The 21022-nt window shown below is 45.3% G+C and overlaps 1 protein-coding gene across 2 annotated transcripts in view; it reads left to right on the plus strand.

Moving 5' to 3' along the window:
- The first annotated feature begins 1806 nt into the window (after positions 1-1806).
- LOC138285295 (proto-oncogene tyrosine-protein kinase Yrk-like) overlaps positions 1807-21022 on the plus strand; it is a 228797-nt gene continuing 209581 nt past the window's right edge. For both annotated transcript variants that reach the window (XM_069225025.1, XM_069225029.1), the window contains exon 1: positions 1807-1990. The gene's annotated coding sequence lies outside the window, so the exon portion shown is untranslated. The remainder of the gene's footprint in view (positions 1991-21022) is intronic.

A 21022-nucleotide genomic window follows, 5' to 3' on the forward strand; every position in this document is an offset into this window, starting at 1 on the left:
TAGCTACACCTCCCCAATGGACAAGCACAGCTGAGCACAATCACCCCTTGCTTCATCCCATATGCAAAATTACAGTCACAAGTAAGCTGTGTGTCTGAGAAAACCCACTAATAAGCACCAGAAGGCTTTCACCGGACCTATACTCTAAATCCTAACAGCGCAAGCGAGTAATCACAGCCATAAGCACCTTTTACTTCTGGTCACCGAGGCCCAACCACCAGAGGTGAGACACAAATATTTAAAAGAAAGGGAAAAATGATCACTCTACCTACAATAAATGTGCTAGGTTTCACAAATATTCTTAACATCTGCTTAAATGTACAAATTCCTTCTAAGTCGCCAATAATATATAATTCTTATCATACATCCTTCACCATTTTAAAACGTCTGCCAAAAACAAGGGACAACTAATATACAATGAACTACATTGTGGACAAGTTAATTAAAATACAATTATCTATTTCTAATAAAATTCTTGTGAGAAACATAATGGCACTGCTTCTTTTCTGACGAAAGAGCAGCAGTAAAAGAGGAAGGGTTTTCGAAAGCTAGGAATGTTTGCGGACATTGTACATAATATGGGACACCTGTCTTGAGATAAAATAAAGATAAATACATGAAGAAAGCCTGGGGGATACCTTCTCTGTTATCACTAACTTAATAAAATGTTAATGGGTGAGCTGATAACGCATAAAATGGATCCGTTTGTGAGTGACTCTGGCGTCTACTGACCTGAACCTAGACACCAGTGACTGTTCTCGAGGAAGAGAGGGAACCCTGACCTATGAGGGTGATATGACCCTACAGTGCTGTAGCTGAACTTGCGAGGGCCGGACCCCAACACCATTGGAAATATGAATCCGCCCAGAAGGGAACAGACCACAGACTCATCACAGAAAAGACCCTAAACACCTTTAAACTGTTGCTCAATAAGGGGAACCCAAGCCCTTTGTCATACAGAAACCCACCCAAACCGGAAAGGACTGCAAACCCGTGATAGAGCGGTATCCACCAGTAGGTAGCCCTCAGAGAGAAGGGAGTCCCGGTCTGTTAGACAACGGAATCCACCCAGCCCTACTGGAGGGGTGGGATTCAAGACCCACCAGAGATCTGAACACAAACAGACAGGTAGAGATCTCAGGCGAACACTGCCCACAGACCACACAGCAATAAATGTTCCTGTTAGAATGAGACCCCATATCCATTACAGATGTGATCGTACCCGGACAGGATCACTTCCAGCACGATGGTGTAAGCCCACAGACAGGAAGTAGTCACAGACAAATTAGAAGCGAAAGTATACAGAGTAGTTACTGGTCCTGAGGCACGAGAGGGACCCCGGTCGATTAGCGATCTAATCCTACCTAGACAGGAAGAGACCTCACACCCCTTAGTGACCTGAGCCACCCAGTAGGGACTGGTCCGGAGACAGCTCGGTCCCCAGTTTATTTAAAGACATTCCACAGAGCCCAGCATGCCACTGGTCCACACACGTAAGGGGTTCCCCGACTCCTATACCAGGAATACGCGCACAGCGGTAATTATAATTCAGAGCGGGGGGTGGGGCAGTCCAGATTCACAGTTGACCTGCGAGAATACCCTTCGCTTGCCAGTTCTGCCCTTGTGTACTGGGGTACAACCACATCCTACGTGTGGGGTCTGCAACCACCCCAATACCCCTACCCCCTTACGATGAAACACAAAAAACGATTTCCCTAATTGTTAATGATGGGATTCGGGGTGGGGTGTCTTCGTTAGAGCTGCTATCACTTCCCGTGTCAGACACCCCCCACCCACTGGGTTCCCACTTCTGCCTCTTCTATACAATGAACAAGTGCGCCGGGCGAGGGAGGGGAAGGAAGGAAGCGAGGCGACGGCTTCTTGCCAGCCACAAATAGCCTGCGAGGCGCAGGGCGCGGGAGGTGCAGGAGGCGCAGGGGACGCACCGAGAGCCCCGGTCGGGAGGAGCGGACAAGCCAATGAACCCCAGGTACGAAGGAAGGGGGAGAGGGCAGCGCTGCGAAGAGTCAGCGACACGGCGCTGCACGGTAGTGCTAAATACATAATGAGGTGACGGCGCATAGGGGTGGGGGAGCAGAGAAGCGGAGAGAGAGGTTTATCTGAAGCTCTCCCTCCCCCAACCCGGTATTAAAAAAAAAAAAAGACAATCGCGGAAGGCGAGATACACAGCGCCGGGGCCACCGTCTGTGCTTCAGTGATGTGCAGCGCCACACAGAAATTCTAAATATTCTACGAGGGACAGAACCGGAGGGTGCAAGGGGAAGGGTCAGTCGGCTCCTACATTAAAAGCACCCGCTCTCAGGAATAGGAGGTGGGGGCGCTTTATAGAACGTCAGGTGCTTCGTTAGGCAAGGCGCTAATGCCACTGGACTTCCATGGTACAGCGCTATGAGGCAATTCTCGAAACATTATGAGGTAGGCCGCACGGGTGAGTGAGGGAGTGGGGGCTAGACCCGATCACATCCCTACCACCCTCCTCGCTGATCCCCGTATTATTATTTGGGGCACATGGACTTGGGTGTGCCGCCGGTGTTGGCTGAATGGGGGTTTCCTTCTGTATCTAATAAGGACACCAGAGGACCTCGGGATCCGCGATTGGGGTCCAGGGGAATCAGCTTTCAATATTTCTATGCTTCTCCCACTTCCAGATTAATTGACCATGGGAATGTGATTAATGGCACCTGTTCTGGATTTGGAAGGGGGCGGGGACACGGAGAGACGTGCGTATGCGGGAGGGATACACTTTAGTCAGTCATCGGGAGACCGTGCCAGCTATTGACGACGCAGCAGTGAATGTCAGCCGGGGGCCACGGGAGGAGGCGGAGGTGGGGAGGCTGGGGGGTGGATTCACTGGGTCTTCAGCAGCGAATCCATTGTATGATGCTGAGGGATGTAATGACAATTAACGGCCGAAGGGCTTTCTTTGTGGCAGGGGGAGGGGCTAGGCTTCTTTCTTATAGGAGCCCAAGAATCTGCCCCTTAACTGCCCTTCTCATCCCCACCTAGTAGATAAAAAAGAGGACTGGAAAGTAGTAGCACCCCAGAAAGCGCCCCCCCCCCCCAAGTGATGCAAGGTAGTGGGGATGCTCCTGTATTGCTTTACTGCTGACCAAACCAAAATACACACACACTGAAAAGAGTCAAAAGGAATCTCTGGAATGTATCTCTTAATCTTAAGAAGATGTTTATTAAATCACTTCTTGTCAAGGAAGGTCAGTAGAATTGAAAGTGCACGTTTAAAATATATACATGCAAAGATACAGATACCTATATATGTATATATATATATATATATATATACACAATGCAAAGCAAATAATTAGTAAAAATTCATCAACATGGGGCCTATCTGGTGCTTCATCTGTCTTTCAGTAACTTCAAAAACATCATCCTAGTACATTCTTATCAGCCTAAGCCCTTGGTGAGAAAGAACACACAGACACGCAGAATAAAAACATGAGCAAAAAGCACATTGTATAACGTGGGCATGGAAAAATACAGCTGTTAACGTGGCAGTGGCTAATGCTAAAATAAAGTCAATAGGCAAAATGAAGCTGGTGGTCACTAACGTGACGGTGAGCAGCTAGGCTAAGTGCAACATCGAGTCAGTGTTCAAAACACAAATATCATTACACTCCACCCTTTTGACCAATGACTCATATACCATATAGTCCTAACATCAACTTCTTTTCTTTTTTTCTCTTAGAACATTACAAGGAAATTAGGTATGCATTGTACACAGCAACATCATGAATTTATAAGAGCAATCACCATAAAGCAATAGAAGTGTAAATAATATTTTTTAACCATTAGACATGCTAACTTATTGATCATTCAGGTATGATGAATAGCTAAACCAGACACACCTGCAATAGAAAGACATAAACGTATATAGTCTGATTGGGATGATAATTGAATGTCTGCAAAGTCTTCACTTAATTGAATAGTGTCTCTAGGATAACGAGTATGTATAGAGTTAGATGGAAACATCATGAGTCCTAATCATGTAAAGGTTCACGGTCCACCTGTAATGTTTGCTGGAATGTAAGTAAAAGTGAGGTTCCCATACAAGAATAGTGAGCCAACTGGCAGCTTACACATGCTTAATGTGACTGGCAGCAGTCACCCGATTATAACAAGGCATGTGGTTGGTTACATTAGAATAGCAATCAAACAGGTTGATAGGACATCCATGGTACTCTGCATTATTCCCATGCAGGACTTTGATCGGTGAAGCACAACATGTGCCAAATGGATCCATAGGTATTGCCCTTCAAAAGCAGCTGGGGTGTTGTGCAACGTGATCGATCAATCAGGTTGAAGTTGGGGGTGTTGGGTCCCTCCCGACCCCACATGCCCGAAGGGAGACCACACAGCACACTCATGATCAGAGGCAAGCTGTAGTATGATCTGTAAAAGAAACAAATATGATCTCTCTTGCAAATAACATTTGTCATCTGGGATGTGCTCCCATTTTCCCCTTCCTAGTTTCATGATCAGCAGGACATTATTAGGGCCCTTGGCTATAATTTCTGCAGGTTCTGGAGGGCCATTTGGGTGTTCCACCCACACTTTAGCACCAGGGTTTTTGTCAGTTGAACCAAAACCTCCCTCTCCATGTACTGTCAGAAGGGCTGGGGCCGTCCCCTTCCTCACCAATCCTCCATACACTAGTATTAGGACAAGTTGGGCAATTCTGTAAGCATGTAGGTCAAGACCTGCAAATTCTGGTGTGGCTCTGTAAGGAGCTGAAGCTCCAGGTTTTATTTCCCAGTACATGATGGTGTTGGTGGCCTCATGAGGTTGTATCAGGGGTGTTTCAGCATTTTGTATTGATCTGTTATTTAGAATCTGGGGGGCTTCATAGAAATGCTGTCTCCAGTTTTTCAGGGTCCCATCAGACAATGTTTCAGTCCAGAATTCCAGGGGCACCCTTGTTCTTCCCTGCTTTTGCCACCTGCTCAAATTTACATATTGTCCCTGGACAGCTAAATGCAACTCAATGTCTCCTTCCTGCACTGGCCACAAGTCTAAAGCCTGTTGAATTATTTCTTTTGCCAAATCGCACGCACACTGCTGCTCTTTACCCAATTCAAACTTATGTTTTTTCTTGCCACTTTGTACCAAAGGGTTAAGATTTGACTCAAATGAGGATCATACTGTCTCCAAAAATCAAACAATCCCATGGATTGCTGTGTCTCTAGCTTAGTGCAGGGAGTGGCAAACTGCAAAATCTTTTGTTTCACCTGAAGCAACACCTCTCTATTTCCTTGATTCTACTGAATCCCTAGAAACTTCACATTTTTAGAAGGTCCCTGTGTCTTGTCTGAATTAATCATCCACATTTTACTCTGCAAAAGCTCCGTGAATATATCTTTAACATCCTTAACTTCTTGCTGGGTGTAATCTTTTAAAGAATGCATTTCAACTCCTGCCAAATTCTGTGGGTTACTCTTTTTTATTTCTGTGCATAGTGGCTGAGCACGAACTACGTCCTGCTCCTCTGACTCACCCTGGCCCCCAGTTTTTTAAAGCTTTTCCTCACTAGAGTTTGAAAAATCAGCTGTCCCTGCGACAGCTTGGTAGATATCAGCCTTATCTTTTAATAGCTTATTCTGACAAGACAGAATAGTTACAGTATTTATTGTGTCAATAAGTTGTTTCTCTAATTTCTTATTTTCATATTCTAACTGCTTACACCTCTTATTCATTTTCCTGTAAGCAGAGAGGAGTTGCCAAACCTTCCTGCCAAGAACAAAAGGGACATCATTCCGTTCAAAAAGTACCTTTTTTAAACATACTAGAAAATGTAATAATTCTGTTTTACCCAGGCACCCGTCTCAAAATTCAGAAAGTCCTGATAAACAAGAAAACACATTTGCCAAGACATCATAAGGCATTTTAATTTCACATGCATTTTCAGTTGCCTTTGGTCTCATGACAGGCATATTTTCCCTTTTAAATCGTACACTTTCAACTTTCAAACACCCCTTAGACTGAACGCTACACCAAAGAGTTTTGCTTTACTACTGACCCAGCCAAAATACACACACACTGTATTGAGTCAAAAAGAATCTCTGGAATGTACCTCTTAATCTTAGAAGACATTTATTAAATCACTTCGCAAGGTTCGTAAAGGAAGGTCAGTAGAACTGAAAGTGCATGTTTAAAATGTGCTCAACAATAAAGTGAGAACATGTACAAAGAATCTTCAATCTATAAACAGCAAATATATACATGCAAAGATACAGATACCTATATTTATATATATATATATTCATACCCAATGCTAAGCAAATAATTAGTAAAAATTCATCACCATGGGGCCTATCTGATGCTTCATCTTTCTTTCAGTAACTTCCAGCCATAGACTCCAAAGATTGGCCGCGAGAGAGAGAGAGAGAGAGATCTCTACCCTTATGAGGTGTCAAAATCCTGACCAAAGTCTCTGAATCTCCCACTGTCAATCCTGGGTCTCTCATATACTTTAAACAAGCCAGATGTGAAAGTTCCCATGCTCCCTCCTTGTTATTCAGAAATGCTGACTACTTCAGGTTAGTTTTGAAAGGAACTCCTCGGAATTGGCCAAGATCCCAAGGTGCCCTCTCTCAAGACAAAACCGTTCCCTACCGTACCATAAACATCATCCTAGTACATTCTTATCAGTCTAAGCCCTTGGTGAGAAAGGACATGCAGAATAAAAACATGGACAAAAAGCACATTGTATAGTGTGGGCATGGAAAAATACTTGCAGCTTTTAACGTGGCGGTGGCTAATGCTAAAATAAAGCAATAGGCAAAATGAAGCTGGTGGTCACTAATGTGATGCGTGCTGCTAGGCTAAGTGCAATGTGGAGTCAGTGGTCAAAACACAAATATTATTACCGCTCCTCAGAGATACTTTGCACAATGCAGTAGGTAGGTATGCATTAAGTAACAAACGGGATCACTCACAGTAGGAGTTTCCTTCTCCAATTCAGCCACCACCCGCCCGCCCCCGGCAGGGGAGAGGTGGCTGAATTGGACATCATCTCACCTGTCCCCGCATCCCCATTTACATTCTGGTACTTCTATTTTTCTGTTTTCCATTATGTAAGTACCAGAAAATGGGGAAAGAAGCCTGGAACAACCACTCACGCCTTACAGTGGCATCTATAGGCCACTGCAGGTAACTCCAGATATTTATAATTATGCCTTTATTGGTAATTGGCTGAGGCTGGTTTAGTAACTAGGCAATGGTTCCCCGGTAAACGGGCAGCACAGGGAGGGCCTTGCTTGGATCTGTCTGTCCAGGTTTGTATGACAGACTTGACACTTAGTTACTAGATGACTGCGTGCCACTGCTCCCCAGAACCCAATGCGTGCAGGCTTGCCAGTGCAAGTCATTCTCTTCGGGAGTTATTCCATTGGGTTTAATTGAATTGAGCCTCTACTCACAAAGTTAAAGTAAAACCGCAAGCCCCAAAGAGAGGTCCACCGGCTGCTACCTAGGAATTCACGCAAGACTTGGACTATTCTCAGCCACTGGTAATCATTCTCGGCTGCCTTTTGTTTCATTGGCTTTCCGGTCCTTCAAAGACATGGACTAACCATGTGCAAATTGGGCGTGGCCAAGCCATGTCTCCTCTCATCAGGATGCAGGCAACCCCAGACAATGGAACGTGTCACAGAGAATTTCCAGTGGTCAAGATTAATTCAACTCATCATTTTTATGTACAATAGTGCGTGTGAGCAGCCCTAGATTGTATAGCTGCACCTGTTTTGGCCTGCTGTAGGCGTGTATTACTTTACGCACCTTGGATGTCTGATAGTGCATTGCAGCATGCACCAAACAAAGCTGATAAACCTCTTGTAAGCACCTAGTCTATCTCACTGAGTTCCTAGATGCTTGCATTGCAGGCAGGTGAACCTGTTGCTACAACCCATTGTATCTCACTAAGCTCCTAGGTGCACGCTTTGCAGGCAGGTGGACCTGTTGCAAGGACCTTTATACTTCACTGAGTTCCTAGGTGCATGTGTTGCACGCTGGTGGGTTTGTTGCAAGGACCTGGTGTACTTCTCTGAGGTCCTAGGTGCATGCATTGCACGCTGGTGGGCTTGTTGCAAGGGCCTGGTGTACGTCTATGAGTTCCTAGGTGCATACATTGCACGCTGGTGGGCTTGTTGCAAGGACCTGGTGTACTTCTCTGAGGTCCTAGGTGCATGCATTGCACGCTGGTAGACCTGTTGCAAGGACCTGGTGTATTTCTCTGAGTTCCTAGATACATGCATTGCAGGCTGCAGGACCAGTTAAGAACCTGGTGTCCCTCACTGAGTTCATAGGTGCATGCTTTGCAGGTGGGTGGATGTGTTGCGAGGACCTGGTGTACCTCACTGAGTTCATAGGTGTATGCATTGCAGGCTGGTGGACCTCTTGCGAGGACCTGATGTACCTTGCTGAGTTCCTAGGTACATGCATTGCATGCTGCTGGACCAGTTAAGGACCTGGTGTACCTCACTGCGTTCATAGGTGCATGCATTACATGCTGGTGGACTTGTTGCAAGGACCTGGTGCACGTCACTGAGCACAACCCAAAACAGCCTCGATACTGGAACCATGTAGAAAATTCAGCACAGACAAAAGTAAGACACAGTGGACCACACTTTGTGTGTTTAATGCTGCTAAAGACTGACAAGCTACCCTCTGAGTTGACCTGCTGCTTTATTGACTTCAGGAGGAAGGTGCTGGTGCATTTAGTGTGTTTTATTGAGTTTTACATTTGTGGTTGGAGGGCGAGATATTACCATCTGTAGGGTCTTTGGTGTTCGTTGGCTAAGCAAGAGTGTTTTGTTGGTGGATCTAGTGTGTTCCATTGAGTCTGACGTTTGCTTCTGGAGAGCAATGAATTGCCACCTGTAGGGCCTTTGGTTTTGCGTTAGTTGCATGGTAAGGAGGTGTTGGGCCAAATAGTGAATTCTGGGGTTTTGCCTAGTGGCGGTGCGGAGGTCATATGTTGGTGGGTTCGAGCTCCTGGTAATCCGTTCTAAGAGCTCTTCCCACATCCAATGGATAATTAGAATAATTAGAACAAGGCTGATCATTGAGAAGAGAGAAGCTAGGAAGAGAAAAAGACCTAAAAGAAATCAAAGCACATTTCGAAGTTCTATAAAATACCAAGGACCTGGTGTCTTGGTTACTTTGGAGCAGTCTGAATTTCAAGAGTGAGAGAAAGGTGCAGTTTTTTTCTAAAAAAAAAGAATCGTTTGTTAAAACATTATTCCCACTCAAACAAGACAAATATAACACAAAAACACCATTTAAAATCCAATACTGAGAATCTACACTGAACATACATTACCTATCAAACACTTAAAAACAGATCATTTTAAACTGTTTGCGCTTATGCTGGAATATTGTCACTCCTACCAGTGTTAAAAAAATATAAAGTAACTGCAATAGATGCCTTGTCTGAAGTTAGTCCCAATAAATATTTTAGATATAATGCAATAGTGAATAAACTAGCTTTCCTACATGGATGTGACCTCTGACGGTGATCGAACATGGGATCCTTGTTTGCTGAATAGGAAACAACAGTTTAATCAGTCTGTAGGCTTCTTGTTCAACTTGGCGGTGAACACAGGCAATAAACGGTTAGTCCCTTTGCTGGGAATTTATATTAGGAAATACATCCCTGTTTTGGCCTACAGGCCCAGCATCTGGGTATATAGCGATGAGAGCAGCCATCAGCCTAAAGGAAACAAAGTTTTATGTCTTCTTTGGGGGTGCCTCTTAGCAGTCCCAATTATGGCATTCATGAAGAATTAGATGTTGGATATATGGAGGACCAAATAAGTTTGGCTCCCTTGTTCTTTTGATGCCCCATCTGGCATAATTAGCATGTTTCTTTGAACGAGGATATAATACTGGTCTTCACAGCCTGCAATTATGGCTTAATGATAAAGCGGATATCTTATATTATGACTCAGTTTTTCCAGTTGGGTAGGCCTTCCTTGTTTACAAACCCTCAGCAAATTCTGTTCCAGTGCTGTGAAAAGGTCTGTGGTAGGGGTGCATTGATGGACAATCTCATCACAGCCTGCCCCTAGTGGCGGGGTTTATAGGCACTCCCTGAGAGGAAAAAAATTAACTTTTGAAATTAAAGTGCCCGTGATAATGCAAAAGGTTTGACCAGGCACGTAACTTCTTCTTCTCCCTAATCTCACACTTTTTGTGCATAGCTCAAAAGGTACGGATTTTGATGTTTTAGCACAGACGGTTTGGAGGGGGGCAGTATAAGCAATGCTCAATTTGTTGAAAAAAAAGTGTAGGGGCCCGAAGTTTTTCTTAAAGACTTCGTTTTCAAGTCACTATGCATGACTCATTGAGCTTATCTTGGTCCCTCTTACATTAATAGATAATTCACTAGCTACACCCCTTCCATTCATTTACCATCTCCTTCTCTTCACTTGGAGTCAATTCCCAAAATCCGCCTTAATAGACAAGGAGGTAGAGCTTGTTCCTCCCCTGCTGCTAAAGCCTGGAGCCTTCTTCCGGTTTCCATGAGGTTACTGGCGGACCATGCCGAGTTCAGCAAAAAAAAAAACCTGCCTTTTTCCTAACAGATTCCAGTACACTAGCCTGAGTCTCTAGCACCAAGACGCCTTTGGGTACTTACCATCTACAAATCCAATTCAATTCTATTCAAAGTCCACTGAAGAAAAAAAAGCCCTGGTCACCACCTGCACAAGTTAAGCACTGAAATAGACACTCAACTGATTTTTTTCAAAATGGAAGTGGATGACGCTAACCCTGGGGCTTATTATTTTTTTTTCTTAAGTGAAGTCTCAGTATGGGTATTAACACAAACAGATAATTTAGCTACCCTGTTTGCTCTACTTTTTTGCTCAAATTATTCACCACCGTTTATTTACACTCAGGCAGAAACTAATAAGTAATTTGTCTGCATGCCATTTTTATCTCAAACTGCATTTGAGGGATACTAACTTTATCAATTTACTTTTGCACAAATACATGTAAAAAAAAAGTAAAATATATGAATTTTGTCTGAAATTCGAACAAAGATTTAGAAGACTATTAGGGCCAGATGTAGTAAAATACGATTTTGAGAATCAGAAATTGCGAGTCGGTGTGACTCGCAATTTCCGATTCGCAAAATCGGATGCAGAACGGTGTCTCAGACACCGTCTGCGAATCTCAATGGGGTCGCAAAGACCCACCTCATTAATATTAATGAGGTGGGTCGCATTTTGCGACCCCATTGAGATTCCCTGCACTCACAGGGATGGTGGCCTGCTGGAGACAGCACACCTCCATGTCTGTGACTGCTTTTTAAATAAATAAAGCATTTTTTTTTTTTTTATTTTTTTTTGTATTGCAGCCCGTTTTCCTTAAAGGAAAACGAGTTACAATACTAAAAAATAACTAAACCATTTGGTTTCGGTTTTTCAGAGTAGGCAGTGGTCCATTGGACCACTGCCTGCTCTGAAAAAACATTAATGGCGACATTCACAAAGGGGAAGGGGTCCCATGGGGACCCCTTCCCTTTTGCGAATGGGTTACCACCAGTGTGACACTGGTGGTAACTGCGAATTGCTTTGCGACCGCGTTCGCGGTCACAAAGCAATTCTGCATCGCGGTGCGAGTCGCAAATAGGAAGGGAACACCTCTTCCTATTTGCGAGTCGCATTCCCATTTTGCGAGTCGGTACCGACTCGCAAAATGGGAATGTGCATCACAATGCGCGTTTTGCATGGGTCAAACTGCGATTTTCACAGTTTGCACAATGCAAAACGCTTCCTACATCTGGCCCTTAGTTATTATAGTGCTCATTTTGGTGTAACCTTTCTGTGGCCGTTTAACTTCGCTCATGTCACGCCCATCAGTTTGGTTGGTTCGTTGGCATGCCCTTTAAAATTAGCTTGTTTTAATTAGTAAAAGACATGCATACGTCATGCCTTTTCCGGTGTTTAGCCCATCTCGAGTGCACCGTCCAACTATTAAAAACATATGAGGCTCCATGTTTTCGGTATGGTTTCTGGACAACTTTTTCTCTTTATTTCATAGGCAGCTTGATCTTGCTGGGCAGCAGTCGAGCGATTTGCATGACATTGACCCTTTTACATGGATATTTGCACTTTTGCCGGTTACATGGATAATTGCACTTTTTACAATGCGTTTCACTGCGAATGAACATCTGATTCCTTTTGTGTGTCTGCTTTGCGCTCATGGCGGCTGTTGGTTGACTTATGTGAATATGTTTTACTTTTCATTTTCAGTTTATGTGGTAAGAAAAGCCTGGTTAGGAGTTTACAACGCTAAAAGCTTTAACTCAAACAAACACGAGACCCATTGCATTGCAAATGCTTGTTTCACTTCACAGCCACTCCAGTGCTTTAAACGTCAGGTGGGTGTGTTGCGAGGATGTTTGTGCAAGTCAGAGGAAGTGCTGCAATTTTCCCAAGGAGCTAGAAGGGGAAATGAAGCAATGGGAATGAAAAAAACAAAACTGAACGAGAGAAAAACAATCGGTGTGTGTATGGGAGAAGTAGATAATATTTAAGGAGCTCCTAGCTGTCCATTACCCCCAGGTATCCAGGGCATTCCTTTAGTGCTTGATTTGTAAAATAAATGAATAATTCATTAGTGTTGGGGCCCAAAGTTGTTCTAGTAGAGTGCTAGTTTTCCCAAACACCCAAGCTGCCTACTCTTGATTCCACGTCCTGCCCATGCCGCTTTCTTCCACCGACATGCACTTTCTCTCTTTTTATCTCACTCTTGCAGGTTCTTTCTCATCCACACTTTCTCCCTTTGTCACCATTTTCCTATTTTTTTAATTCGTCCATTTCCCTTTTCTAACACTCTCTCTCTTTCTTTCGCTCCCACTCTGGCTCAAACTCTGTTGATGAAAAATATGTCCCCACCTCCCAAGAGGAGTGCCAGTGATCCCCACCTACAACCACTAGCAGAAATGAAGGACTGCATTCCTGTCTGCAACAGCTGTGAGTGGGCAATATTGTTTAAACAGAGAAACTGTCTGCTGTCTACTGAGCAGGTGCCGAAGATACAGTAGCGGCTCGCAGGAGGGAAAAGAGGCGGGGCAGCGCTGGACAAAAAAAAAAGTACCCTTATCCCGCTCTGCTCTGCTTCAGTCTTGCAGTGCAAGCACAGGCTCCCAGCCTGCCCTGTATCCGATCCTACCGCTACTTTAGATTGGACGGAGCACCTAGCCAGGGTCCTCCGAGGCAGAATGGGAGCCTCTGCCTGCTCTCTCCAACCTGGCACTGCGTGGGGGGGTTGGAGAGAACCTAGTGTGCATGTATGTTTGGCTGGCCCAAGACATGCACTAAGCCCCCGCCTCTTTTACAGTAAAAACATAATAACTGTAGTTTATTATGTTTTTACTGTAAAAGTTTTGCAGAAGCTGCTGCTGGCGTGGGGGGGGGGCGATGCTCCTCCGTTATAGCTGAGGAGTCGCCATTGGGAAGATAACTGAAACATTAGGACAGTCAGAGGGATTCATGACAAACTCATGCTTTGAAAGGAAGACTGAGATGAGACAGGCTCCAGCACATGTCATGGCCTTCTTATAGGCCCCAGGGATGGTGGTAGCCAGGCACATGTTACTTTATGTAAAGAGAAATGTTTGTAACGCTTCCTTGCTATTAGTATGGTCTCGTAGCACTGCCGGACTCTGGTACCTTCCCACCTAGGTCTGAAGGATTCTGTTACAGACTGGAACCTGCCTTCTGTTTGAGGCCCTCATTACTATCAGTCTCTTAATTTGATGAGGCTGGGATAGCTGTTACTTGTCCCATCTGAACTATGAGGTTCACTGGAACACTGATGAAAACAGCAAAAACCTCCTTGTGAAAGTTTAGGGAAAACGAGAAATTACCAGGTAACAGGACTCATATTTACCATTTCTCTCTTTAGCCCTGATTTTTAGGGTCGAGCCCGCAAAGCGTTCTGTCCCTGTTGTAATTTCTCTGTGGGCTTTTAACCATGCTTATGTCACGCCCATCAGTTTGGTTGGTTTGTGGGCTTGCCTTTTAAAATTCACTTGATTTCATTAGTGAAAGGCATGGATGCGTCATGCCTTTTCGTGTGTTTAGCCCTCTTGGAGCACACCGGCTCCAAATACGTACTGAAAACATACGAGGCTCCATTTTTTCCATATGGTTTCTGGACTATTTTTTTCTCTTTATTCCGTGCTTGTGTCTTATTGGACCTTTGGAGTTCATTTCGTAATGGGCTGGATTTCCAACCCCCAGAATTAATGGTGCCCTTGTTATCTTTAAATTCAGGGATGGGATAAATTAGACCCATTGACTAGGCATCTCTTAGTGATGGTCGGAGTAGAATAGTCCATACGCAATAAGGCTATGGTTAATATTTCTTTTGAAGAATTGGTTGTTTTGATTTTTTGGTGTGTGTGTGTGTGTGTGTGTAACTCCAGTATTTTACCAATTTTTGAACATGGAATTTGAAGGTATGTTTACGACGTAGGTGAGATTATGGTTTCTTGTTGGGGTCCACAATATCCCTATAAATCAACATTTGTTATTATGTGTTGTCTTTGGAGATATATATTGTTTGATGACGAGTGGACAGCTGTTATGAGCTCGTTGACACCAAACATGTGAGCAATGTTGGTTGGTTGTACAGAGTACTGTGCAAAGTCCTGTGTTGAGTGTTTGTTGATAGGAGATTGTTGTTGTAAGTGAGGTGATACCCACCTATATGCCATCTCTGCACTGTCTTGAATGCACACACTCTGTTCTGTCTATAGTTTTCTGTTGGATTATTGGTGTGATTATGCAGATGTTTTGGCCATCCTCCTCCTGCCAGTGACAGGACAGAACTTCTAAAAGGCCTATGAGGCAGGTCCAAGGTCGTCACATGTCAGGCTGACTGTTGAGTGGCTCTATCCCAGCCCTGCTGACATTTCAGTTCTGTAGTCCTTTACTTTTATCGTATCCATACCGTCCTTTAAACAAAGACGTTTTTATTAAAACTCCTAGTTTTTTTTTATAACTTGGTTTGAGTTCTTAGAAGGGTTGAATAACACCCCCTAACCAAGTTGTTCAAGGCACAGAACAATTCAGTGTGACTATGCAGATTAGTAAATACAGACTGTAAAACTAAAGACTGAAATGTGCACTAAAAACAACGACTTAGAAATCAGGTTATCTACAAAATAACGACTTGTTAAAAATTCCTAAATCCAAGCAACTGTACTAAAGATCTGGCTTAAATTAATGATCCTGCTTCATGCCTAAAGAACAGATGTATGACGGAATGCTGACCAATGCAAACATTCACCCTCAGTCACAAAAATCTGGGTTTAATCCTGCTTCATGCCTGGCATATGCTGTGCCAGTGCCTGATAGTAGGTAGTCCAAAATTCTATATTTACACATTCTATTACCTTAGCCCCCTCTGTTTGCTTCACACAATTTTTAAATTTTGGAAACCTCACCGCGATCACATTCCCAGGAAACAGTGTTTCATTTGTAAATAAAAATGTGCCGGTGCCCAAAGACCTTCTCTTAAACAAACGGCTCCTGCAATTAAGTGTGCGACCACGGAATAGTGAGGAAGCCTAATCCTGAAGTCATCCCAGGCCTCTTCAATCCATTTACAGCCACTCCCTGCCCCATCAGCTCACTCTTGCAGCTTTCTGCTTTTCCCCTTTGTGACGCTTTTTCATTTTTCTCTTCCTCCGCCTTTGCCAAATGTGTCTTTCGCTCGCAGTAAATGCTTGAGGCAGAAAAATAAGTGCTGGCCCTCAACAATAAGTGCCAGTGCTTCGTACCAGAAACAACAGCACAAATTAAGCACTGCCATGAAAGCATATTTTTGATAGTCCTAAGTATAAAAGGGTATACAAAGTTGTACATACAAATGTCAAGCTTTGATTTTGGGAGACTTCAAATACATATGATAGAATTTACACCAAACCTAAAAAGATGGCAATGACATTTCTCCTCGTGATCTGTTTGGTGTAGTAGCTTCTGCAGTGCCATTGGGCTACAATTTCCTAGTAGGGTTTGAATTGAAAAAAAGACTTTCGAATGGATGGTTGCTAAAATGTATTACTTTCTCATTTTCCAAGGTGCCAAACTGCACTTTATTCTACGGAAATAGCGAGTCACCAGAGTCAAGTAGTGGTGAGCTACATTAATTCGGGAGCCGCGGAACTCCACTGCCAATTATATCAAAAAAGTATTTAAGGCATTATGTGACTGGTGACGTTTTATCTTCCTTTTGTTTCATGACCTCCGAGATGAAATATCTCAAGACACTGAGGGGGTCATTCTGACCCCCGCCGGCGGCGGATGCCGCCGGCCTGGCGGGAACCGCCAGAAGACCATACCGTGGTTAAAAGACCGTGGCGGTCATTCTGAGTTTCCCGCGGGGCTGGCGGGCGACCGCCAGAAGGCCGCCCGCTCAGCGGGAAACCCCCTTCCACGAGGATGCCGGCTCCGAATGGAGTGGAAGGGGTGCGACGGGTGCAGTTGCACCCGTCGCGATTTTCAGTGTCTGCCACGCAGACACTGAAAATCTATGTGGAGCCCTGTTAGGGGGCCCCTGCAGTGCCCATGCCAATGGCATGGGCACTGCAGGGGCCCCCAGGGGCCCCACGACACCAGTTCCCGCCAGCCAGGTTCTGGCGGTGAAAACTGCCAGAACCAGGCTGGCGGGAAGGGGGTCGGAATCCCCATGGCGGCGCTGCTTGCAGCGCCGCCGTGGAGGATTCCCTGGGGCAGCGGGAAGCCGGCGGGAAACCGCCGGCTTCCCTTTTCTGACCGCGGCTTTACCGCCGCGGTCAGAATGCCCCCGGAAGCACCGCCAGCCTGTTGGCGGTACTTCCGCGGTCGTTGGCCCTGGCGGTCCATGACCGCCAGGGTCAGAATGACCCCCTGAGTCTACTCTGCTTATTTTTTTTTAAACAAACTTAGGCCCTCATTTTGAGATTGGCGGTAAAAACCGCCTACCGCCACTGCGACGGCCGCCAAAAGACCGTCACCGTGGCTACCAGCCATCTGCCGTATTATGACCACAGCCGGATTTCCACCACAAGAATGGCAGAAATCTGGCTGTGGCCATGCCGGCAGATGGCGGTAAGGTGGCGCTGCTGCCACCAGCAGCGCCACGGCAGTAGACCGCCGCCAGCCATATTATGACCCATAATATGGCCTGGCGGTGTTCTGCTGGCGGGCACTGCTGGTGGCAGCAGCACCCCGTCCCGTCTCCTGCCGGAGGACCCTCTGCACACAGGTAAGTCAGATCTCCGACAGGGGAAGTGGCTGGGGGTGTTGTGTGTGTGGGGGGGAGGGTGAATATGTGTGCATGGATGCGGGTGTGTGTTGCATGTTAAATGCGTGTGTGCATGTATGGAGGTATGAGTACGTGTATGCTGTGTTATGTGAATGCGTATCTGCGTGTATGTATAAAAGTGTGTGCGGATGTGTGTGTGAATGGATGTATGCATGCATGGATGCTTGTGGGAATGGGTGTGTGTATGCGTGTGTGTATGTGAAGGGGGGTGTGAATGTAAGGAGGTTAGGGGGCTTTGGAGAGGTAGGGGGGTGAGGGGGCTAACTGGAGAGGGAGGAGGGAGACCCCTATCAATGACAGGGAAGGAATTTCCTGTCACTGATAGTGCCTACCGCCATGGTTTTCGTGGCGTTAAGAAAGCCACCAAAACCATGGCAGTAGGCGGGGTCATAATCCCTCAGGTGGAACAATGACGGCCGCCGGGCTGGAACCCGCCAATGTCATAATATGGCGGTAAGTACCCCCAGCCTGTTGGCAGTACTTACCGCCATATTAACACCGACCGCCGGGGTCGTAATGACCCCCTTAATCATTTATAGGACGTGTGTTGTTCTAGACCTTTTGATTTTACCACAATTATACACATAAAATGTTTAGTTATATGGGAATACATGTAGACCTATTCATCCATTGGTTGTTATTGTGCTTTTCACATTTCTTCTGTTGACTTCAGTATGGGACAGTAGGTGAGCCCATTTCAGTTACTGGCTGACTTCACTGTGATTGACAGCATCTCTCTCGTTGACAAGGCACACATCCACACACAAGTAGTTCACTTCAGTGCCAGGGGCTACTATGGCAATATGCTCTTTTTGAGACCAAAAATATTTTTGTTTTACAATTTTCTTAAAATATTGGTAAGTGCTTGGCAGCTCCCTCAACAATGATTTTTTACAAAAACCATGACAAAGCAAAACAACCATTGACAAAGCCAAAATGCCTGCAGCCAACGCCATACATATTGGGTTTCCCAGCACTTGTTTTGTCATCTTTTTGAGGAGAACGTCTCCTCTTTAATCTTCAGTCTTGAGATCTGTGGATTCTGCTGCAAGAATGCAGGGATCCAGGCTCTCAATGCCTATGGCGCCCTATAGATCAAATGGCACCAGGTCATGTGATCTTTGTGCCCTCATGAACCCAAAAGGCAATCGGCGAAAGGGAGGCTAAGCTGCTCATCTTGAAGGGGAAAACTAGATCCTGCTCAAACCTAAGAGCTGTTTTCCACAGCATGTTCTTAGAGCCAACCCCTTCATCCACATAAGCCAAAAAGAGCGCTGTTTCTCTTCCTCACACAAGAAACGCATGTGGTAGAACAGCGGTCTTCGTTATCCTGAGATCCAACCCCATTGCAGCAGCAAATCCCGTCTGTAAGATTTGACCCCACCGGGACACCTTCTTTTCACTTTGAGGCTTTTAAGTTAGCAATGGGGCGCCAGCACCCTCCGGTGTTTGCTTAGTTGTCTCAGACCCTTCTGTGCCAGCTAACTGTGCCGCAGCACTGACGACCTCCATATTGACTCCGACCACTTCTGTGACTTAGATACCCCCTTCTGTGAAGTCCGTACTTCAGCCGCTTCTAAACTTATATGCAACTCTATCTGTGGGGCCACTTGCCTTCTCGGTCACATTAGTGCTTTTACTGACGTCTGTCTTGATTTTTTATGAAGCCGAGCTCCTCGACTGCAGCTATTTTACCGTATCCTAGACTTAAGCCACAGGGTTACATCTGTGAAAAGAAAAATCGCCAAATTGCTTTAACTAGAACAGAGACTTCCCAATGCTTCCAAGTCTCACTTGAGTCTGATTCCTTGGACTTTCCTGTTTAGCCGTCGCACGATGATGATAACAAAGGTGTAAAAAATAATTTGCTACATAAAGAATATGGCCATTCTGCCTTCCCCAAAGACTTGAACAATGTAAGCGAACTGCATATCTTTTCTGTGGCTGAGTATCTGTCGACAGACCGTCCAAACATCAGTGGAACAGACCTATTTTGTCACAGTCATCGAGAAGGACCTTTGCGCACAGAACAACCAACACGTTCTCTTTTACTGAAGGGAAGCAAAATCAGAAGCAATTATTAGGTAATCTTCTGAAGCCATCGGAGGAACGATAGTCTGCCCTTGCAAATTCTAGATCTGCTTCCTGAAATTATAATTATTTGTGTCTATCTTTCAGCCTACCCTGCTTGATGGGCTTTGTGGTGCAAGGTTCGTTGGATAAGTGAAAAAAAAACACATCATCATGCGTCTAGCTATGGAATCATGCAGTGTTGGCACCTTGGGCAGAAGGATTCTTGCTTCAGGTGGCCTGGCTCTATGAGCTTCTAATGACACTTGCCTTTTGGTAGGGTATACTCATGATCAGTGTGATGTAGCTGCCAGGGGCGGCTTCTACCCTTTGAAAGTTATGGGGCGAGTGAAGTGCCCCCTCCCTCCAAAACTCCAAAGTAAACCACCCCTCCCTCCAAAAGCCCAAATAACACTATAACACTAACCATAAAATAAACACAACCTCTACACTTGCATGCGTTACACATTTACAATAAAAAAGGCACTTCGCCACTGCTGTTTGTCCTCCTCAGTGTTCTTCTCCTTCTCTGACAAAAGAGCTCATCCAACCAATTCAGACGCTGTTGGCCAGCATGAAAGAAGCACTTGAATTGATGGAGAGGCTTGGCTGGACGCTCCTCCAGGCCCTAGAGGCCTGTGCTTGGTCTCCACCCAGCTGTCTTAAGACAGCTGAGTGGAGAGCTGCAAAGTGTGCATCTCACTTTGGCCAGCGCAAAACAGCCGGCCATAGTGACATGCCCACTCTGGAGTGTCCTGTCAGCCCTGCTCCTCTCCTCTGCTTCCAATCAGCAACAGAGGGCATGCTCAGCATGTCTCTGGGCTGGTCCACGGAGCGCTGTTAAAAATAAAATGGCAATAAAATCTTTTCATTGCTATTCTATTTTTGCCTGCGATGCTCCCCCACCCTCGAGAAGAAACTGCCTCTGGTAGCTGCACTAGCAAAATCCTACTAACCTGAGACCTACAGTTATTCCTTTAAAGAACTTTAAATGATAGAAGTAGTGGCTCACCTAACCCATCATGTAGACTTCATCTCTTATCTAGAATACCGGCTGCTAAGAGCATGGTCTCCAGAGAGCCCACTCAGGTATGTCTATCTGCTGCAATCACAAGCTGGGCTTCATTCTGAATGGTAAGAAGACTTCACGTCAAATCTGTCTGAGGGTAGTCTGTCAGACAGCAAGGTCAGTCCCTTTACCTTCCGAGCCTTACAGAGGCCTGTAATTCCCTTGTGCCCCAGGTGCAGCTGGAAATGAGGCCATCATAATCATCTCTGTGTCAGCAATGGAACCAGTACTATGGTAACTTGAAGAGTAAAGTTTGGATTTTGACAGCACCATTTGGCTCTGTTTAGTGGCAGACAGATCCGTCTATTCCAGTAGCAGGCCATTCATTCCGAACTCCTTGGCTTCCCTGATGGTTTCCTCGGATGCATCTCTTCATGACTAGACACTTCACGTTCTGGATACTCCTGGTTCCACCAGAGAATTGACTTGACACATCAATTGTTTGGAATTGAGGGCAGTCAAATTACCTCTGCTGGTGAAGCAGGTTCGCCTGTAGACAACACTTTTATGTCAACCAGCAAA

Source organism: Pleurodeles waltl, chromosome 3_1 (assembly GCF_031143425.1).
Source record: "Pleurodeles waltl isolate 20211129_DDA chromosome 3_1, aPleWal1.hap1.20221129, whole genome shotgun sequence".
NCBI classification, from domain to species: Eukaryota; Metazoa; Chordata; class Amphibia; order Caudata; family Salamandridae; genus Pleurodeles; species Pleurodeles waltl.